The 8,696-nt window shown below is 43.1% G+C and overlaps 1 pseudogene; it reads left to right on the forward strand.

The window, feature by feature from the left end:
- The first annotated feature begins 3,543 nt into the window (after nt 1-3,543).
- Nucleotides 3,544-7,627, forward strand: LOC119315792 (annotated as a pseudogene).
- Nucleotides 7,628-8,696: the final 1,069 nt, after the last annotated feature.

Here is an 8,696-nt window from a genome sequence, read left to right on the forward strand (position 1 = left end):
TTGCTGCCCCTAGTAAAGTAAGTTCCACATCTGACAATTGGAAATCTGAAGTCACCAAGCATAGCTATATTTGCATTACCTGACATTACATAGATGCTGATTGGAAACTAAACAAAAGAATTGTTTGGTTCAAAAAAATTGATCCACCATATGATGGAGCATCTATTGCCGATGAGGTCCATCTAGCTTTTCATGAATGGAGGATTGAGAAGAAAGTAATGTGCATCACTCTTGATAATGCAGCCTATAATGATAGAATGATTGTTTGCTTGCGAACCCACTTGTCTCAAGGTGCTTTACCTTTGTCCAAAAAATTCTTTCAAATTCGTTGTTGTGCACACATACTGAATTTGGTAGTTCAATCTGGTTTGACATTGATTGATAAAGTTGTGGACAAACTTAGAGATGGTATAATGTATCTAAAGGCTTCAAGTAATAGGCTGCAGAAGTTTTATAGCACTGCTACAACTACTTTCAACCTAGAAGAATCAAGGAAGTTGAAACCTGACATGCCCATTCGTTGGAATTCAACGTATACTATGCTTGGCTCCTATTTATACTTTAAAGAAGTGTTGCAGTGGTATCCTGAGAGGGATAGCATCTTCAAGGTGCATTTTTGGCCATGTGAGGAAGAATGGTCCAAGGTATCTCATATGTATCAGTTTTTGAAGGTTTTCTTCGAGGTAACTACTATTTTCTCAGGAACAAAATATCCAACAGCCAACTTGTACTTCATGAATGTTTATCTAGTTCACACTGCTATTATTGAGGCTACCGATGGTATAAATGGCTACATGGGTCCAATGTTGTTTGCTATGAGAGAAAAGTTCATGAAATATTGGTCTGACTATAGCGTATTTCTATCTTGTGCTGTTGTTCTCGATCCTCGTATTAAGTTCAAGTTCTTGGCTTATTCCTACTCCAAGTTGTATGAAGAGGATGATGCCAAGCGTCGGATTGCTGATGTTAGAACTACCTTGACTTCTTTATTTAATGAATATGGTAGTGTTGTGCCTATTCATGACAACTTACCCAAAACTAGTATGTCAAGCACTTGTGGACTTGGTGCCTTTGCTGACTATGATCAGTATGTGGAAAGCACGAGCACATTTGAAGAGAAATCTGAATTGGAATTGTACTTGGCTGAACCTGCGAAGAGGTTAAATGAGAACATTGATATCTTGGATTACTGGAGCAAGTCTGCAGCTAGGTATCCGCAGCTAGCAAGATTGGCACGTGATATCCTTGTTGTTCCCGTGTCAAGTGTTGCATCAGAATCTGCTTTCAGCTTGAGTAAAAAGGTTATAACCCCGAGCCGAGCCTCACTTAAACCAAAGACGGTTGAGGCCTTGATGTGTTTGGAAGATTGGTATCGCTGCAAATTGGAGAAGAAAGATGGTATATAGTTTAACTTACTTTGTTTCTTTCTTCATGCTATGTACTTTAGAGTTTATAACTAACATGTTGTTGTAGTTGTAGGTAATAAGAGAAAGGCGGAAGTGGTTGAGCTAGATGATGGAAATTCTTCTTCCGATGATGAATGTAACATCCCTATTATTTGTTCATGTCTACTTGTCAAGTTCAACATGTACTTTAGAGTTTATAGCTAACCTGCTATTTATTGCATTTTGTAGAGTTCTTGCTAGAGCAATGAGATGAGAAGAAGATTCGGAGAAGGCATGTCGAGATGGCAACCAGCAGCTACTGGTCCTTATTTTTGGTTCTATGAATTGGCCATCTGGCGTGTAATAATACATTTATGCACTTGTATTTCTAGAAACTCGAAATTGGAATGTTTGATACTATTTGATGTGAAAACAATGCTCTTTAGTGCTGTTTTGGTGCTGATGTGCTGCTGTTTTGGTGCAGTTTATGCACTTTTGGTGCTGCTGTGCACTTTTGGTGTTGTTGTGTTGTTTTGGAGCAATCTTGTTCTAGTGTTGTTTATGCTCTTTCCTCTTTAGTGCTGTTTATGCACTTTAAGATACTATGTGTTGTGTTGTTTTGGAGCAATTTTGTTCTGATACTATTTGATGTTACAACGTCGAGGGCTTTTGGGAGGGCTTAGGGCTTTCAGGCTTTCTGTGTTGGGAGGGCCTGGGCCTGGGAAACATAGTATTTTCGTGGGCCTGGGAAACAGACCGTGGGCTTGATGGGCCAGGGCCAAAGCCCAGCCCGGCCCGGCCCATAGCCAGATATAGCGACGGGGGAGTAACTTCTAAAACCGTTTTTGTGCGTGAAAACCCCGACGAAAAAATAACGGATAAATAGAAAATCAGTCATAGGCAAAGTGGGCCGGCCCATTTGTGTTTCCTTTCAGCAACCCACTCAAGTATTTCGCAATCCTCTTCGTCTCAAAAAAAAGTATTTCGCAATCCTAAAAAAAAACTCAAGTATTTCACGCGTTTCTCAAAAAACTCAAGTATTTTGCATGGGCGATTCTCAGAAAAAAATCGCGTGGGCCACGCCGACCCTCTGGCAAGAGGTATGTAATGAACAGGGAAAGTTTCGATGGGACCCTCACCAACGTGACTCCGCTGTAATAGTAACACACGATTAGAGCAAACATTCTCTTGCTCTGATCATATCTCTTGTTCAGTACTCCGATTAAGAAAAAAATGAAACCGCCTGCAGTATACAAAATATACTTTGTAGCTGAATATAGTACCTTTTCAAACGCAAGAAATGAAGAGGGCAAGATCAGTAGCAGACGGCCGGGATGAAATGGTCGAGTAAAAACATAAACCAAGGAGCAGCGATGCGAGGCCGCTGTTCCCGGCCCGGGTGCGACGGCATGCGGAACAACACCGCTGTCCCCGCTTTCTGGCCGGCCGGACCCTCATCGTATCTTCGTTTGGACGTGCACGTAGGAGAATGATTCGTGAACATGCGTTTGCATTCCAGAGCGAGAGGTTTGAGAGTGCAAGTCGGCCATAAGAAATTGGGGGCGTGCATATGGTTTTGTACGTACGCGCCTCCGAGGAGAGGATCCATTCGAGGCGCCACATATTCGGCTCCTGCTCCCGATGGCACTTCGATCGCGGGGGAAAAGATTCTCCGCTCCTCTACCGCATCGGTGTGGGATCACTCCCTATTCTATGCGATCGTGTGCTAATTTGTTAACGGGGAGTGCTTCGGTACAACCTTCCTAAAACGTATAGTGGGTAATATGGTAATTTTACATTAGGTATAGGAATACCCACCCGACGCAGTACGCCGCGTGCGACGTCGTACGCCCGCCCGCGTATGCCGCACCCATCGCTGTACGCCCGCCCGTCCGCGTACCCGCACCCGTCGCCGTACGCCCTCACGTCTCGACGTTGGCGTGGACAGTTGTTGAAGGAAAAAAAAGACACGGTAGCCGCCGACGCCCGCCGTCGAAACCCTGAACCCTAAAGCATCCACGCCGTCTCCACGTTGGCCCCATCTACACGAAGGCGCCGTCACCCGAGTCGCGGCCCAAACAGGCCGCCGCGCGTGCCCCGACGCCTTTACCGCTGCCGGCGCGCATGCCCGCCGCCGCATTCCATTCCCGTCGCCCAGATGGCCGCCCACCCACGATCTACGTCGCCGCCTCCCTCCGCGCACTACGCCTACTACGACCAGCCATCGTCCTCACGCCGTCGACACCTGCCTCCGCCAGCCAGCAACGTCACGCCGTCATCACGTTCGTCATCGGAGGAAATGGATCCGGCTTAAATCCTCGCCGCCGTGCAAGAGGTTGGTTTGAGACATTGTTGTGCTTGATAAGATAGTTGTTTTAGGGATGATGTTACACGGCGTTTGATTCATCGTACAAATTTTTTTAACTATATATAGTTAGAGGGTTTTTTAACTATATATAGTTAGAGGAGGAGGGAGATTATGATGGCGATGATTACGGCGAGGACAACGAAACCTTGTCACGGAATATGGATGAACCTCGTGAGGAGAACTACATGAGTTTGGATGAATCTTATAGTGGCAATGTAAGTGTGATCAATGTTGATAAAACAATAAATATGAGGGGGTAAATATGATAGACCGCATGGAAAATTTAATATTTTTTTGCATGATGCAGCGTCATGGCGATGATGATGATGATATGGATATAGATGATTCATTTGCTGAAAGTGCACTCCGGGTATGTTATTAATAAAATCAGAGAAGAAATGACATAATAACCATATGAGCGCTTACATGTTTTTTTTGCAATGCGCGCAGATGGACGAGGACGGGGACTTTGTGAGGAATATTGTGGACGATGAAAGTGACAAATCGCACGTTGATGCATCTCATGATGACAGCTTCAGCAAAGTAAGTTTTGAAACTTACATCACTAAAGTACATTTTAAAATTATAACTGACTGGCATAAATGGTTTAATGCATTAATTTATAGGGAGATATAGATGGTACAAGCGGGAATGATGAGCATGTTGGTGATGATTTGTTTAATTTTGACATCGGATTTGATGAATATCAGCAAGAATCATTGGACATGCATTGGAAGGTCATGAGGAAGACGTTCAAGTCACTAGGAGATGCTTACAATTTCTATAATCAGTATGCGTACGAGCATGGTTTCAGCGTAAGAAAGGACTCACTGAAATATTCGAAAGGTCCTGAGGCAACTAAGCGCTTGAGAAAGTATGTGTGTGCGAGAGCTGGGAAACGATAGGCAAAACGTTGTACAATGGAAGGCAGGACCCGCGGGCTGAGAGGGGAGACTCGTTGCTTCTGCGATGCGTATATAAGTTTGAAACTTGATAAAGAGCGTGACGTTTGGTATGTCAGCAGTTTCAATGACGATCACAGTCACGTTCTAGCTAGACCGGATGAAGTCACGTTTCTTCGATCTCACAATCAGATAAAAGAATATCAGAAGGCTGAGATCTTAACCATGGCAGGTGCTGGAATCAGGAAACATATGATTTATGATCAACTTGTTGCGCGCTCCGGGTCATATGCAAAGGCTGGTTTTGGGAGGAAGAAGCTTTATAACATGTGTTATAGAGACAAAATGAAGTTGCTTGCACAAGGTGATGCAGACACTGCCATTGGGATCATGATGACCAGAAAAGAGAGAGATCCAGATTTCTTCTTTGAGCACACCGTCGATGATGAAGGAAGACTGAAAAACATATTCTGTTGTGATTCTCAATCATGTCGAAACTATGTTGACTACGGTGATGTGACAGTCTTCGACAGCACATACAGGATGAATAGGTATGGCATGCCATTTATACCTTTTGTTGGTCTGAACAACCACCGTTGCACCACGGTATTCGGTTGTGCTCTTGTGTCTGACGAGACGGAAGATACATATGTCTGGCTGCTTCAGACGTTTTTGAGGGCTCACTGTCAGAAGAGGCCCAGGTCAGTAATTACTGATGGAGATGCAGCTATGATTAAGGCCATAAGGAAGGTACTTTCGGAGGTTTGGCATCGTCTTTGCTCGTGGCATATTGAGAAGAACATGCAGAAACACCTTCATCATAAGTCTCTAAAGGAGTTCAGGTCTCTACTTTATTATGCCACTTCAAAAAAGGTATTTGAGGAGAGATGGGCAGCGTTTACCGCCAAATGGCAGTCGGAGAAAACAAAGACATGGTTATGTAGGATGTACAAGAAGAAAAGGCTTTGGGCTGCATCATATCTGTCAGGTGGGTTTTTCTTAGGTATGCAAAGTAACCAGCGAAGTGAGAGTCTGAATTCATGCCTTCACTTGCATCTAGACTCCGGTATGACTATTGTTGATATGATTGTGCACTATGAGAACTGCATAGTTCGTCTCCGTGAGAATGAGGCGCATGACGATTGCACAAACTCACAGACAGTTCCAGTACCAGTATTGGATGAGTGTAAAGATATTTAGAAATCAGCTGCCCGTGAGTTCACTGCGGCAAACTTTTATATCTTGCAGGAAGATATGAAGAAGGCACGGGAGCTAGAGGTCCTTGAGAGACTGAGAGGAGCAGACACTCACAGATTCATACTGACACGGAAGGAAAATAGAGATATCATATTCACTATGGACTACACCCCAGGTAACTTAGAAAAAACTATGAAGTGCAGTTGCAGAAGCATGTATCGCAAAGGACTTTCTTGCAAACATATTCTTCATGTTCTGATTCAGCTACGCTTACGTGAGATACATAAGTGTTTAGTGCTGAGCCAAGTTGCAAGGGGTGGACTTCCCGTGAAGCGCACTAGCGATCTGTTTGTGTGGGGATGGGCAGGTGCAGGGGACAGAGCTAGGTACAGCGAGTTGACTATCTTATCTGTTGAAGCAACTCATAAAGCATGTCATAAACCATTTTTATTCGACAAGTTGAAGGCGACTTTGAGGGACATAATAGATAATAATTACACTGAGGAGGATGAGCCTGGTGCAGAGGTACAGTTTGTGAACGACGATGCATTCGAGCCTAATCAAGATCATGGTCTTGTTCGTGATCCCGCAAAAGTTAACACCAAAGGCGCACCAAAACAGAATGTTAAAGGCCGCGGTAAGGATGGTCCTGATGTCACTAAAAATGGGCGACCAAAAGCTTTTGATGAGAAAAGCAAACGTCAATGTGGACTGTGTGGTGTTACGGGTCATTATAAGTCCACGTGCCCTCAAAATCCTAAGTATGATTTTCTTATGTTATTGTATATGTTATTGTTCAAACCGAATTTATTTTTTCATTGTGAATTAACACATATCTTATTGTTATGTAGAAACTTTGCTTAACTTGTAGAGTATGGAAGATTGGTTCACCCTTTGATTGAAGACAATTTTATTATGGATGGCTATGGAAGATCGTTCCACCCCGTTCATTGAAGATAGTTTTTTAATGTTCTATACATTTGATCTTTAATAATTGTTATAATATGTTATATGAACTTATTTTACTTCGTTGATGTCAGACTATTTTGTTTTGATGATAGACTATGTAATGCAAGAAGGAGTTTTACTTTGTTTATTTTGATGTGTTAATTTTTACTATTAATTTTGTGCAAGTCGCTGTTGTTTATTTTGACGTGCTCATTTTTGCATAGTACTGTCGTCGCTGTTTACTGTATATTTTCTGCATTGCACGGTCGCCGTCGCTTAGAACGCCGTCATTTAAAAAAAACCCGACAAGTGCGCCGGCGGCACTGTCCCACAGTGGCAGCGTCGGCCGGCGGCACTGTCCCACAGGGCAGAGTCGGACGGCGGTAGCAGTACAAGGCAACAAAAAGGAGTTCGATAGCCTATGTGCCGCCGGGTATATAAGCCGGTCGTCCCGCGCTCCGTCGCTCGAGGTGGGACTAAACATCCCAAGTGGCCCCTCGTGGAACTTGGGCCGTCGTCGCACCGCGTGCTACTTTGGCCGTCGTCGCGCAGTGGGCGGAAACAATGATATTGGGCCGGCCCACGCGGTCACGCGCGTCACTGCAGGCACGGCGGCTGCGATAGCTAAGTTTTAGTCCCACCTCGCCCGACGGAGCGCGCGACGACCAGCTTATATACCCGGCGGCGCACTTGCAGTCGAGCGTCTTTGATTAGTTATGCTACCCGTCGTTCGACGCTGCCCTGTTGGACAGTGCCGTCGGTCCTGTCTGACGTCAGACTAGCCGGCACACTTGTCGGCAAATTTTTTTTGTAGAAAAGGAAATTAAGAACGTCGGTGTTATAATAAGCGACATCGACAGTGCTTTAAAGTGCATAATAAATACATGTACATTTTTTTTAACATTTAGCAGTACAGGAAAACAACTTGACGACTGCACAACTATAAATATGAAGATTTCAAATCTAAAGACAACGGCATGAAGACAACATAATAATCCAAATGTCATTCTCGACTTAAATATTCAAAATAGTAGTGTCTTCTTCATCACAAGACATGATAGTCGAAATAAATGTAAACATTATTTGAGCCTACAAAATTTTCTTTTACAAAATTTTTGGCACATTTATTTCTTCTTTGCAAGCCGGGTAACTTTGTCCTTCACATCGTTGAGCGTATTTCTCTCCGAAAAAATAAGCTGAGCAATCATTAAGTCCCTCGATTTATCAATTGACCCCTGTTAGAACTTCATATTAGTACAATTCAAATAGTATTACATAATGAATTTAATTGAATATAAGCATTTGAAAAAGAACCAGACCTGAGAAAAATGGCTTGTCCATTTTTCACCGTTCCAATATTGAAAGCATCGAAGAACAAATATTCCACATGAATTGCTGGTCCGTACAAAAAACAGTTCATAAGTTCGCATTTGAGGTAAGATATTAAAACAATATGAAAGTATTTAATCACCCGTCTTCTTGTTGTGGGATGTTATACATTTTGATAGGCCAGGTAGACACATCCGGAAAATTCACAACACCGCTCGCATTCGCATCACGTATGTCATATCCAAGTTGATTTTTCTGTTCATATACATAATAGCACGAAAAGAATTTAACATAGTTCAGTTACTAAATGATAATTTCAATATGCTCATGTAAATTTATGCCGTACCAGCTCCTCAACTTTTTCTGTAATTTCACTGTCAAGTTCGGGTCCCATCAAAGAATCAAGAACCTGGAACTCTTCCTTCGGGCGATGCATGACAACCGAAACCCAGTGTGTATTTCCCTTATTAAGAGGAATATAAAGCTGCATCACAACGAAAATATGATGCAATCAACATATACTATCTTATTATTTATATCGCATATATGCATACATTAAGGCAGTTG

The sequence above is a fragment of the Triticum dicoccoides genome, chromosome 6A, assembly GCF_002162155.2.
Source record: "Triticum dicoccoides isolate Atlit2015 ecotype Zavitan chromosome 6A, WEW_v2.0, whole genome shotgun sequence".
Lineage (NCBI taxonomy): Eukaryota > Viridiplantae > Streptophyta > Magnoliopsida > Poales > Poaceae > Triticum > Triticum dicoccoides.